Source organism: Aotus nancymaae, unplaced genomic scaffold, assembly GCF_030222135.1.
Source record: "Aotus nancymaae isolate 86718 unplaced genomic scaffold, 86718_ANA_hifiasm-v0.15.2.pri h1tg000122l, whole genome shotgun sequence".
Taxonomy (NCBI): domain Eukaryota; kingdom Metazoa; phylum Chordata; class Mammalia; order Primates; family Aotidae; genus Aotus; species Aotus nancymaae.
Window position 1 is genome coordinate 2,064,271 of NW_026988537.1, and position 13,142 is coordinate 2,077,412.

General features: G+C 45.5%; 1 protein-coding gene across 1 annotated transcript in view; it reads right to left on the bottom strand.

Moving 5' to 3' along the window:
- BCAR3 (BCAR3 adaptor protein, NSP family member) overlaps positions 1–13,142 on the bottom strand; it is a 294,360-nt gene that overhangs the window by 184,499 nt on the left and 96,719 nt on the right. The window lies entirely within an intron of this gene.

Here is a 13,142-nt window from a genome sequence, read left to right on the forward strand (position 1 = left end):
TCCACAGAGAGCCCTTCGCTGACTCCCCCTAAACAGCTCTCCGATAGCACCTGGAACTTTCCATCTTATTGCTCGTCATGCTTGTAGTTGCTGCTTCACTGGCCCCTAGGATTGGGTTGACAGTGGGTGTGCAGAGATATCTGCTGGCCTGCACGGCATTCCAGCCTGCCACGCCTGGGACCTAGATTGAGTCTTATTTGCCGCTCCAGGCCTTCAGCACCCAGCAGAATGCTCTGCATTTATGGACCCTTGCTAAACATTTTTGAATGACTCCGTGATTTTATACAGTGGTTACATGTTTATACACATAAGTCCTGTCCTCTGCATATTCAAATTGCTTTCCCTCACACCAAGGAACTGAAAACCCCAGGGTATGGCCCATGAGATACTTGAGGTCCAGTCCTGCAAAATCCACACATCCGGCACCAGTGTCCCTTTAGTAAGTGCTGGAGGGAATGTCTGAGTTACTTAAAACACCATGTCTGGGATCTCCCCTACAGAAGATTCCAAGTAATATGTGTAGGTACTCCCTCGCCTGGGAGGTGGAGCTTACCGCCTTCCCCCAACTCCCTTGAGTGTGGCTTGCTTCAGAGAATATGGTATGGAAAGCAGGGAAGGAACTTGACAGTAGAGAACCCTGGCAAACACTCCTCAGTCAGGTGATCAGGTGAACTGACATCAGGAAGAAGTCTCGTGGGCAGCGTGTGCCCTGGTACATTGTGACAGGAAAGGTACTGGCCCTCTTTGCTCTTCCCCCCCAGAGCTCATAGCCTTGGTCTATTCACAAGAGAAGCAGCAGGCAAATGCAAACCACGGGACAAGCTACGAAACACCTGACAAGTAAGCACTCCTCAGAACTGCCAAGGTCGTCAGAACAAGGAAAGTCAGAAACAGTCAGAAACAGGCCAGAGGAGGCCATGGACGACTCTGTGCAGTGTGGTATCCTGGATGAGATCTTGGAACAGAAAAGGACACAGGGAGAAAACTAGCGAAATCCAAATAAAGGGTGGACTGACTCACTAGTAAAATGTACCAATGTTGGCTTCTTAATTGTGACAAACGTTCCATGGGAATGTAACAGGTTAACAACGGGGAAACTGGGTGCGGAGTCTATGGGAATTTCCTAAATATACTATCTTTGCAACTTTTCTGTTCATCTAAAGCTAGTTTGTTTTTTCTTTCTTTCTTGTTTTAATCTAGGAGAGGCACAACAACGATTCTATGCCAGGGGAAAGCCGCTGGGTCTGCTCCACCCTCTGATCAACCCATTTTATCTCAGAGGCTGGAAAGGAAGAAGGTACAAGGCCAGGGGCTCAGCTATGAAAACATGTTCTAAATGGGATAAAAACATCAGTGGGAAGCCTGTGTCTTATATAAATAAACAGTAGATGTTAAAGTGAAATAAAATGAAGTATTTCAAGTGCCACCTGAATCCAAGCAACTTTCTCTCCCTTTGGCTCAGCACAAGGCTGACAGATTCCAAAATAAGGTTCAAAACCCCATACTCTATACTTGCTGCAGGTCGAGTCAAGCCTGGACAGCATCACTGTCCAGCATCTCCCAAACAGTCCTTTTCAGATGTAATGCCCCAAGCAGCTGGGGAGTAGGAAGTGGGAACAGTGTCCTCCCAGATTTCCAGGGGCCTTCTCCTCCCCCGCCCCCACCACCTCTGAGAAAAGAGAAGGAGGGCAGCAAGAGTTCTGACCCTGGAGCCTGTAGAGGCAGAGGCCCCATGGGTGAGGCTCAGAAGTGGGCCTGGTGGGCAAAGCTGGCACACAAGAACAAAAAGAGCACACCGCATGGACAGGTGACTTCTTTCTAGCATCTGCACATCCAAGAGAGACTCTATTTGCCAGAGAAAGTGAGAAAGAAAAAGAGAGAGAATTGGTATATTTAGGGAATAGAAAGAGGTTCACAGAACCGGTGGCTTCACAGTGTGGAGCCAAAATTAGCACAGCTAAGTGTTTAGGACAGGGTCTTGGCAGTGAAACCTGTTCCTAGACAATGTGCTCAGTGCCATAGAATGCTTTGTAAAGCCAACAAAGCCTCAGGACAGACAAATCAGCACCAAGAGGTAGAGGGAGACAGAAAATGAAAGAGGTCTGAAAAGGATGATCTGGCTGGGCTGGGGTGGCTCACACCTGTAATCTCAGCACTTTGGGAGGCCAAGGTGGGCAGATCATGTGAGGCCAGGAATTCCGAGATCAGCCTGGCCAACATGGCAAAACCCTGTCTCTACAAAAAACACAAAAATTAGCCGGGCTTGGTGGTGGGTTCCTGTAATCCCTGCTACTTGGCAGGCTGGGGTACAAGCATCACTTGAACCTGGGAGGCGGAGGTTGCAATGAGCTGAGATTGTACCACTGCACTTCAGCTTGGGTGACAGAGCGAGACCCTGTCTCAAAAAAAGAAAGAAAAGAAAAGATCTGATTTGAAAGGACAGAGAAAAACGACTTCAGCAGTTGCTTTGAGGTCCCCTAGGGGAGATCCCACTGTCCTTCAGCCATGATGCCTTTGCCAAAACCCCAAACTCCAGAAAACAGTCTTAGGAAAGTAAAGAGGTCTCTCCTCCTCCCAACCTGCCTGACCTCAGGGCAGCAATTTCAGAAACCTTCGATATAGGCTGAGCACTGCAAAATGGTGCCTCTTCCACATGTAGCAATGATCATTTCTAGACAAAGACCAGCTAAACACAAACAACAACTGCAGAGGCAGAGGGAGAAGCATTTGCATTGACCCAAACTCTATTAATGGAGTTAATATCTGAGTCCCCCAGCAACACTGAGACCCTTGCAGCATTTTACCAGGTCTTCTACCAGAGCAGAATCTGGGACTATGGATCCTTGCTAGATTCTGGGTCTTGGCTGCTTTTTTTTTTTTTTTTGTCCCTGAGGAATAGTGCACTGAAAACTCCAAATATTCTAACTCCTCCCCACCAACAGCTGAAGATTTGTCTCCTTCTCAGGCCCACCTGAGGACAAGTTCCCTGGAAGTATAGACATACCAAACCAGGAGAGCCACAGGAAAGATGCCCTGGCTTACTTAATATTTGGGATTTTTTGTACGTCCCCCCACCCGCCCACTACACAAACAGTGGGCAGGACAGTGGAGGGGGACTAAGGACAAAATGGCCAGGAACAGGGGTCTGGTGTTCAGGAGGAGGGTTGCACTTGGGGTAAAGGAGAGCTTAGAGGAGACACACAGGGTTCCAGTGGGATATCCCCCAGGACTTGATTGGAGAAGCAGCCTCCCAGTGGGGTGGTGAAGAGTGGCAAAGCCTGCCTTCCTTGCCAGGAACTTTGTGTACTCCAGATGAAAGGCACAGTGCAAACACAGGCCAGTACCCTTTTCTCTACCCAGAGACTTCAGCACAGCTAGATGATGTGTGTGTGAGCGTACACACATGTGTATGCACGCGGTGTGTGTGTGCGTGCATGTGTCTACCCTTCTCCAGATCCTCACATTTTCTCAGAGCCCTTGGCCTGTTGGGTACTAGTATAAAGGGTATTCAAACATTCCTTTTTCTTTTAAGCATTAGGCCACATAGGCACAGTAGACAAGTTAATTTGAAAAGCAGAACCTAAAACCAAAATCCAATCTCTGAGTAGAAAGAAACCAGTGACTTTTCTCCTAAATATTTGGCCTTATTTTATTTCTATAGGGAGAACTGGATTTTCATCAGAGGAGAAAGTTCCAGGCTGCTGAGCAAATGTGGGCTGGCTCTCTCAGCTGGCAGACAGGATGAAGACAAATAACAATAATATACAATCGTAATTACATGGCCTCTTCAGATGGAGTTCCAGGTGTCTTACGTGCCTCACCTAATAATATACATTCACAATATTTGTGAAATATGCAAGAGTCGGGCAATGCACACCCATTTTTGAGATGGGAAAGCTTGAGGCTCAGAAAGGTGAGGCACTCTTTCTACTCTAAGGCTGTACGCTTTAAAGTGAGATCTGCCATCTGAAAGAATGATTAATTTTAAAATCCATTTTGATTTTAATCTAAAGGAATAAACATTCTATACCTTACACAAAGTACTGACATGAAGTTTCAAGGCACACATTTGTGTTTGGTTTATAATCATGTCAATAAGAAGTGACTGCATTATCTTTCAGTGCAATGTTCCTCAAACTGGAGTGCATGGATATATTTTCAGGATGCATTGGATTCCTGAGTTTGGGAAACGTTGCTCTATGACTCCAGCATTTCTGTAGGATCTGCCACATGGTATGATTGAAGCTAAGCCTGAGCCAGAGGGAAATGGTGGGACTACAATAGGGTGGGTGGCTGACTCCTGCAGTCACCAAGGCCAAAGGAGGGTGACACACAAGTGTGCTCTGACCTGGGCTGACCTCTGAGGAGGTCAGATGGGGTGGGAGGGGGTGTGGTGTTCCAGGGCAGTGGCGATGTTTGGGAACAGATGGTAGCAGCAGTATAGCTTTTCACGGGCCACCCAGGGCAAGCCATCTAGTGCAGAGGCTGTTACATCCAGGCAGGGAGGGCCCCAGCAACAGAGGCAAGGGTAGCTGTAGTTCCAGCAGGAAAGGGTGAATCAGGAAGCCATGGCAGGGACTCAGAGATGTTACTAGGCCAGTCAGAAGGGGCTTCAGAATAGCAGGCACATAGAGGATGCCCATTCCTGGCTTCTGACACCATGTTAAGGCAGCACAAGGCTTTATTTGAGAAACTCTTTCCTGTGGCTGACTCCTACTCACCCTTCAGTTACCATACTAAATGTTAGTTCCTCTGAGTGGTCCTCCCTGACTCCCAGACTAGATTAACCTCTTTCAGACACCCATGACAGCCTGCACATCCCTTTGCAATCCTCTTCCACTGGTGGTAGCTTCTTGGAGTTTGTTCTTTCAACTGCGCTGTAAACTCCTCGAGCGAGATGTTGCCTGTCTCGCTCACTGTGGTGTTCCCTAGCACTAGCAGAGTTCTAGATACATAATAGGGCTCAGTAAATATTTGTTGATGAAACGCAATGTAAGTTTTAGGCCCTTTGGGTTTGGTGGATCTAGGCCTTTGGTGTCCTCTCTGGCTTGGTCAGAATTGGCCTGGACCTCAGTGCCAAACGCTGAGCAGCAATCATCTATACAATTGCTCTTTCACCTGTGGAACCACATGCCAAAAGCCTGGATCGTGCAATAATTTTCCATGTGATTCTTTCGATCTGACTGTCCAGATAAGGACTCTCCTCTCCTCCATTCCCACTCCTCACATGGACTCCACTCAATGTCATGAGCTCCTTCATGGCAGACAACATGGGATCATTTTGAGAACCTCACAAAGATCAGGCACTTTTGCTTTTGGAGACCACATCCCATATAAAAAATTATTAAAATGTGATCCACATGAAATATAACATGCATAACCACATCAGAGTTAAGCTCAGATGCAGTTGGCTAGTTTGAATCATTTTATATTTTGTAGACATTTAATTCCATTTATCAATTTTGATTATGCAGTTTCCTTTCCCTATTTTGAAAAAATACATACAGTTTTTCAAGTCTCAAAATCTTTATAGGCCCATGAAAAGCTCATTTATCCATTTATTGCATAAAGTGGTCTTGGGATAATATTCTCAGAGAGAGAAGATGATATTTTGGGCCAAGGCAGCTAGCTTCCATGGCCTGCCCCACCAAATAAGCTTCTAGCTTTCACTGGTAGGAGCCAAACTTCCTTATGAGACTCAGATACAACTCTTTAAAGCACAGCATGTGGTATCCTTCCTATGGATTCTGTAGGCAGAGCAGAGGAAGAACATTCCTGCCACCAGAATTAAGGGTTGTGTCTACAAGTGGGTGGTAAGCCGTAGTTCCTAAATAAGGTATTTGGAATGCGAAACAATCCAACCAGACTAGTCACTGCACACTGACCACAGTGTGAAACTTGGAGCGTCTAGGAGAGAGAAAACAGGCAGTGTAGTAAGAAGAAAGAAGAGCTAGTACAATTATTGAATTAAATTAAGAAAAAAATCATGCAATTCCATTTTAAAACAATAAATTGAACACTCAATTACATGAAGAGACGAATAAGGAGTTTAATTATAAAATACGCTAGACTTTCTACTAATCCCTACAGAATGGTAGACACCCTCAAACTGTTCATGTATGTAGACAGAAATATGTGATTCCTTTGCATGAGATGGTACCGGAACAAAGAATACCAGCAACAATTATGGGGAACGGCCAAGAAGAGAGTAACTAACACGGCACTAGGGGAGCCCAGGAAGGCTTTACAGAGATGATGCCTTCTTCACTGGATCTTGAAGGATGAAAGAAACTATTCCAAGTGATAAAGGGAGGAAAAAAATTCCCAGGAAAAGTAGGCAAAATGAGCAAAGCTGTGAAAATAAAAAATCACCATGGTTAGCTTTCATCGAGTGCTTTCTATGTGCTGGGTTCTGTTAGGCTTTTGTATTTTATCCTATAAACCTTTCTCCAAATATGGTTTACAGTTGTCTACATCAGAATCATCTTATGCATGTTGAAATGCAGATTCCAGCTTCTCCCAGGGCCTACTGAATCAGAAGCTCTGGGATGGGGCTCTCTAACCTGAATTTTAAGAAGCTCTCCAGGTGATCGTTTTGCACACTCAAGTTTGAGAACCACTGCTAGAAGCCATTTAGACATGTGACCATTTTTAAGTTGTGGAGTGCTGTGGTCAGATTTCCTTTTCAGAAAGCACATTTTTGAGCAATGAATGAACTGGAGAGGGGAAAGCCTCAAAGCGGAACAGTGGTGATGGTGAAAGTCCAGACTAGAGAAATAGCAGTTGTACTGGGTTGAATGGTGTCCCCCAAGAATTCCTGTCCACCCAGAACCTCAGAATGTGATCCTATTTGGAAATAGGGTCTTTGCAGGTGTAATTAGTTAAGATGAGGACACAGAGGACTGGGGAGGGCCCTAAATCCAGAAAGTGATGCCTATATAAGAGACAGGAGAGAGAGATGTACCTAGACACAGAGAGACACACAGGGAAGAAACCATGTGATAACAGAGGCAGAGCCTGGAGCGATGCAGCTACAAGCCAAGGAATGCCGAGGATGCCTGCAATCACCAGAGGCAGAGAGAGAGGCACAGGATGCTTCTCCCCTTGGAGTTTCCAGAAGGAAGTAACCCTGCTGACTTCTTGATTTTGGACTTTGGCCTCCTAAACTGTAAGAATAAATTTCTGTTGTTTTAAGCCGCCCAGTTTGTGATTGTTTGTTACAGCAGCCCTAGGAAGCCAATACAGTGACATCGAGAGGCATTTCAGTGGCAAAATCATAAGGACATAAGGATGAGATTGGACAAAGAGTGAGGTATGAACAATTCATTATTCAACAGTTTCTGCTTGGATGGCCAGTGATGAAACTGTGCAATAACAGAGCATGGGCTTGGATTTTTTTTTTAAGACGGGCTCTTGCTTTGTCACCCAGGCTAGAGTGCAGTAGCACAATCATAGCTCACTATAATCTCAAAATCCTGGGCTCAGGTGATCCTCCCATCTCGACCTCACAAGTAGCTAGGACAGGCAAGCACAACCATGCCAGGCTTATTTTTAATTTTTTTTTGTAGAGACGGGGTCGTGCTTTGCTGCCTGGCTGATCTTGAACTCCTGGCTTGAACCAATCCTCCTGCCTTGGCCTCCTCTCAAAGTGCTGGGGTTACAGAGGTAAGCCACTGCACCCAGCCCCTGAGCTTGTATTTAGAAGACCGGAGTTTAATTCAAGCTTTGAAATCTACCAGTAGGAAGATGGTGGCACCTTAGTCTTTTTATCTGCAAGGTAGGGACAATATTACTCACGTCATAGTATTATGAGGTGAGTATGTTATGAGGATTAAATAACATATCACCAAGAAATGTGCACATTGCTGACACTCAATACTTTTCATGCTAATTTCCAGAAAGGGAAATTTAAAATGAAATGAAATTGAAGAGAAGAATTTGTCTAACAAGCATTCCCAAGCCACAATCACCACCTCAATGCATTCTGGGCCTACCTTGCAGGCTGGTGATGGAGCCAAGCCTATGCTCCGCCCTCCCCTGCCACGGGTCTCAGTGCCAAGGATGAGCTGCACTGGGAAGGAATGCACAGAGGCCCCGGCAGAGCTGACCACAGGTTGGAGATGAGTATTCGCCTGGCACTGACATCTTCCATGGTGGTTAACAGCTTGTCTGTGAAGTCCCCATCAGAGGGCAGGGCAGGGCAGGGCAGGGCAGGGCAGGGCAGGGCAGGGCAGCAGCTAAGTCCAAGAAAGCCTGGTGGGAGACGCTGGTGGGGAGAGCACTGGTCTGGGTGCAGTTACAGTCATGAAGAAGCCAGTCCTGAGTCAGCCAAGACAGGGTGGGGTGAGGGGTGGCAGGGTTAGGACTGGGGGTGGCAGATAAAATACAGCCTATCCAGTTAAATTTGAATTTTGTATGTATTATTAGCTGAATCTGGCAACTTTAGTTAGGACCATCCGGTGAACAAAGGATAACCTAGGAGCCAGGTCCAGAGAAGGGGAGCCGTGGGAAGAGCAGGGGGCAAAACCTCGGCCTCAGTCCTCTGAGGATATGTTTCCCTGTCCCCACCCAAGCAACCGGTGGAAAGGTACCTGGCACTGCCTCTCATCTCCTGGAATTCCCACCTTGACTTGCTGGACAATATTAAACGTCTTTCTTCCTCTGTGCTGTCGGTGTTAATCTCCCAGGTTCTGCTGCCTGGGTTTCTAGCTGTACAAATGGGAGATAAACTTCCCTTCCCTGGGGAAATGGTCCTCTCTGGGCAGCATGGTTTCATGATAGCTGCCACATCCTTAGGCGACCCCTACACCAGTTAAGAGGAGACATTTCAGAGCCACGGAGGACTGTGAGATGGAAAACACAGTGTTACTCAATGATGGGAGAAAATTAGGGTTATGTTAAGTATTAGAATCAGTTAAGTGTTAATAAAAGGGATGCCTAGATATTCATATCTCCCAAATTTAAGGTCCTCTATATTTAAAAAAGAACTAGTAATGACTGGTTAAAATCTTTATATGTTGATTGTTAAAAACAGTACTAAAATATTCTAAAATTAAAAATGACCAAAAATGTATACGATGTCATCTTTGACCCAGTTAACCTTGCCTACAGAAATGTAGCCTCTTAGAACCCATGCAGGGCCCTGAGCTAGAAGGGTCCTGCGCCTGGTTTAATGCTCTGCGACTGCCATCTTGCAATTCCTATTAACTTTTGAATGAGGCCCTTCCTGCATGTTCATTGCGCACTGGACCCTGAAAATTATGTACTCAGTCCTGCCCTAAGGGGATGGAATATGCCTAAAAAATGAGCACAGTACATGGAAAAAGAAAAGAGCTGACTGGGTGTGGTGGCTCACACCTGTAATCCTAGCACTTTGGGAGGCCGAGGCAGGTGGATCACTTGAGGTCAGAAGTTCGAGACCAGCCTGGCCAACATGGTGAAACCCGATCTCTACTAAAAAATACAAAAAATTAGCCAGGCATGGTGGCACATGCCTGTAATCCCAGCTACTCGGGAGGCTGAGGAAGGAGAATTGCTTGAATCTGGGAGGCAGAGATTGCAGTGAGCCGAGATCATGCCACTGCACTCCAGCCTGGGCGACAGAGTAAAACTGTCTCAAAGAAAAAGAAAGAAAAAGAAAAGAGCCTCCAAAATGCCAGCCCAAATTTGAGACGTGATGGCACAAAATCACAACAGGAAGGCATTTTCATTTGGGGAGAAAAGTCAAGTCAATTCAGGTAGGTATCTTGTCACCCAGGAAGTCGCTCATGGTGACACCAAATGCCAACCACAATGGCTAGGTGTGTGTGGCATCCAGCCTAGGAAAGTTAGCACGTTCACTAAGACGTTCTTTCCCATGGACACAGGCATTACAGCACAAAGTCAAAGGGCTGTGCTGTGGAGAGGCTTCCAGGCTCAGCCACAAGCTGGGCCGTCCATCTTTAATCCCACAGAGAGCAGCCTCTAGATGCTCAGCCAGAATCTCTCTGTAACCTCTGTCCCGTCAGCCTGTCAGGGTTTGCCCTTACCCAAAGACAGACTTGCTCAGCGGGCCCTGGGTGGGCCTGGACTTCCAGCAAGATACAGGGAGACCACTAACAGGAAGGGGTCTTGAACTTCTCCACTCTGCTCACTCAGTGTTCTTTCCTTCTTTTGTCTTCTGCTTAGTCCTCCCTCACTGCACATGCTGGCCCCTTACCTTCCAGCCCCCAGAACCCTCATCCATCTGGATTCCCACAAGATCAGTCGCTTAGCGGATCAGAGGTCAGGGAAGAGATGGCCTTTCCCATCCTTTTTGTTCTAGTCCAGCAGCCTAGCCTAATATTTTTGCTGTCTTAGGTGATAGGCATTAGGGACTGGCTGCCAAGCAGAGAAGCCAAGTGGGAAATTCAGTAGGGGGTGCTTTTTGTTTATTTTTGATAGGAAATTAGGAATTACCCGAGAGCAATGGCTGTGTTTCCAGCTGACAGCATTGTGTTCAGCCCTTAGATGCAAGTGTGTCTGCCGACTTCCACATCCTCTGCAACTGGCTTTATTGATAACAGCTGCAGATGACCAGGGTGAGAGCTTGGCTTTTTGCCTGCTTGTCTCTGAGTTAGAGTCCTTGCTTGGCTGACATCAAGTGACAAGTGCCTAAATCTTCTAGGTGGCTTCAGGAAATATGCTCAATGGAGCCAGAAATGTAATTTAAGATGTGGTACTTGAAGGAAGTTGTAACTACCATCAGTTAATGGTGGGGGCTGGTGGTTGGGCCCCAACATTCCAATGATGGCAATGGCAGCAGGGCCCAGAATTTGATACCAGCTTGCAACTTGGGGAAAACATGCTGAACAATAACACCCTAAATTATTATTAATGCCTGATACCTCCACAAAGCCATTACAGTTCAATATTAAGATCATGGATGCAGGTCAGACTGTCTGGGATGCCTCACTGTGATCCTTGTTAACTCTGTGACCATGGGAAAGTTACTCTCTGTGCCTGGGTTGTCTTTTCAGTAAAACAAGGAGGATGAAAGTGGATACTTCATAAGGTTGTTTTAAGGATTAAATAAGTGAATATTCATAAAGCACTTACAATAATGCCTAGCACACAGCAAGTGCTCAATAACTGGAAGCTATTGTTTTATCATTATTACTATTATTATTTTGGAGACAAGAGTTTCACTTCTGTCACCCAGGCTGGAGTGCAACAGTGCTATCTCAGTTCACTGCAACCTTCACCTCCCAGGTTCAAGTGATTCTCCTGCCTCAGCCTCTTGAGTATCTGGGATTACAGGCATGTGCCACCACACCTGGCTAATTTTTTATTAGTAGAAACAGGGTTTCACCATGTTGGCCAGGCTGGTCTTGAACTTCTGACCTCAGGTGATCCACCCACCTTGGCCTCCCAAAGTGCTGGGATTACAGGCGTGAGCCACTGTGCCCAGCCTTATTTTTAAAATTTAAGCATAATAACATGGTAAGAAATGCATTATGATTAAAAACTAGCTCCAAAGAGGTTAAATCATCTGTTCATTTAACCCAGATGGTAAGTGATGGCGTCTTCATTTAAATCAGAGCCCATGTACCTGCCTCCACTGCACAGTACTTCAGTGTAGACAGGAGAATGGAAAGTTGTCTGGGTCTGGCACCTCCAACCAGCGTTCCTCACTCCTAAAATGTCCCTTTGAATTTATCCAGGGCACTGGAGAAGGGCAGGTGGGTGGTGCAGGGCATCAGAGTGAAGAGATCTCTTTGGAAGAGTAATTTGCTAACCAGAAGACTTAGAAACAGGAGAATTAAAGTGAGGGACAGTATGCTTGCTGAACTGTGCCTCCTGCTATAATCCAAAGAGCTCTCTAAAGTGAGAATTCAGCCAGCAGAGTTGCTCCATATAACCACCAACTGTGTCTTCGCAGTCTTAGGAAGAAAGTGGAAAACTACAGTTCAAGGTTTAAAGCAAGAGGCCTCTTGACTCCTGTAGTTGACAAGGTGCTAATAGTTTCTAATAATCTCCTAAATCTCAGTTGTGTTCCTCACACAGGCTGTGACTAAAACCCACTACTCCCAGGGGACCCTGGGGACCAGTTCTCTCTGTTCTCCAGGTTCCATTTTCGCTAATTGGCTTGCACACCTGCATCTGCTTAAATGGGATTTACACCTATTAGAAGCAGTTTTCTATCTACACAGATTTCATTCTTGTCATCTATTTTTGGTGAACTCTCCCACACTGAATTAGTCTGAGAATAAAGTTGCTGGTACTAAAAATCTGTTGTGTTTAAAACCACTGACAAGACCATCCTAGGTTCCTGCTGAAGTAGATTATTTTGCAAACTGAAACAGAGATCTTTTTTTGTAAACCTACTATTTTGAAAACAAACAAACAACAAACCCACATATAACTATTTCAGAAATGCTACCACACAGAAAAGAAATTCTCTTGCCAAAATGCCATCATATAAAGAAGGGAACTGAAGAAAGAATGCCACTTCTTTCATACTGAATAGAATTGGAAAGAAAAAGAATATTCTGCTTAACTCTATAAGCCTTTTTTCAAATTACTCTTTAATTTTCAAAATTAACTTATTTTATTAAATCATATGTATTGAATCATAGGCAGTCAAACTCTTTATGTAGGTTAATAAAAATTATTTGATTAGTTTTTGGTATCAGAAAAAAATGTTGACAGAGTGCTAAAGTGAATACAGTTGAGAGATTACTGGGTTGCATAACAGAAGACTTGTGTTTTTAATACAGGTGCTAGGTTTCTTATTTATTGCTGTGTAAGAAACTACTCTAATACTTAATGGCTTGAAACAGTAACAATCATTTCTTTTCTCTCACTGTTTCCATGAATCAGGAATTTGGTGCTAGCTCATGAGGTGGTAGTCAGACGTCAGTCAGGAGTGTGATCGGCTGAGGCTTAACTGGGACTGCAGGACACACTCCTAAGGCAGCTCGTTCACTTGGCTGGAGAGCTGATGTTGACTGTGGGCAGGAGGCCTCAGTTCCTTTCCACAGGGACCTCATCTTGGGTATTTTTAAGATAGGGGGCTGCTTTCCCCCGGGGTGACCCAAGAAATTAAACTGAAACTCAAGTGCCATTTGTCACCTCTACCAACCCCTCCACCATACTGTATTGGTCACACAGGCCTGCCAAGG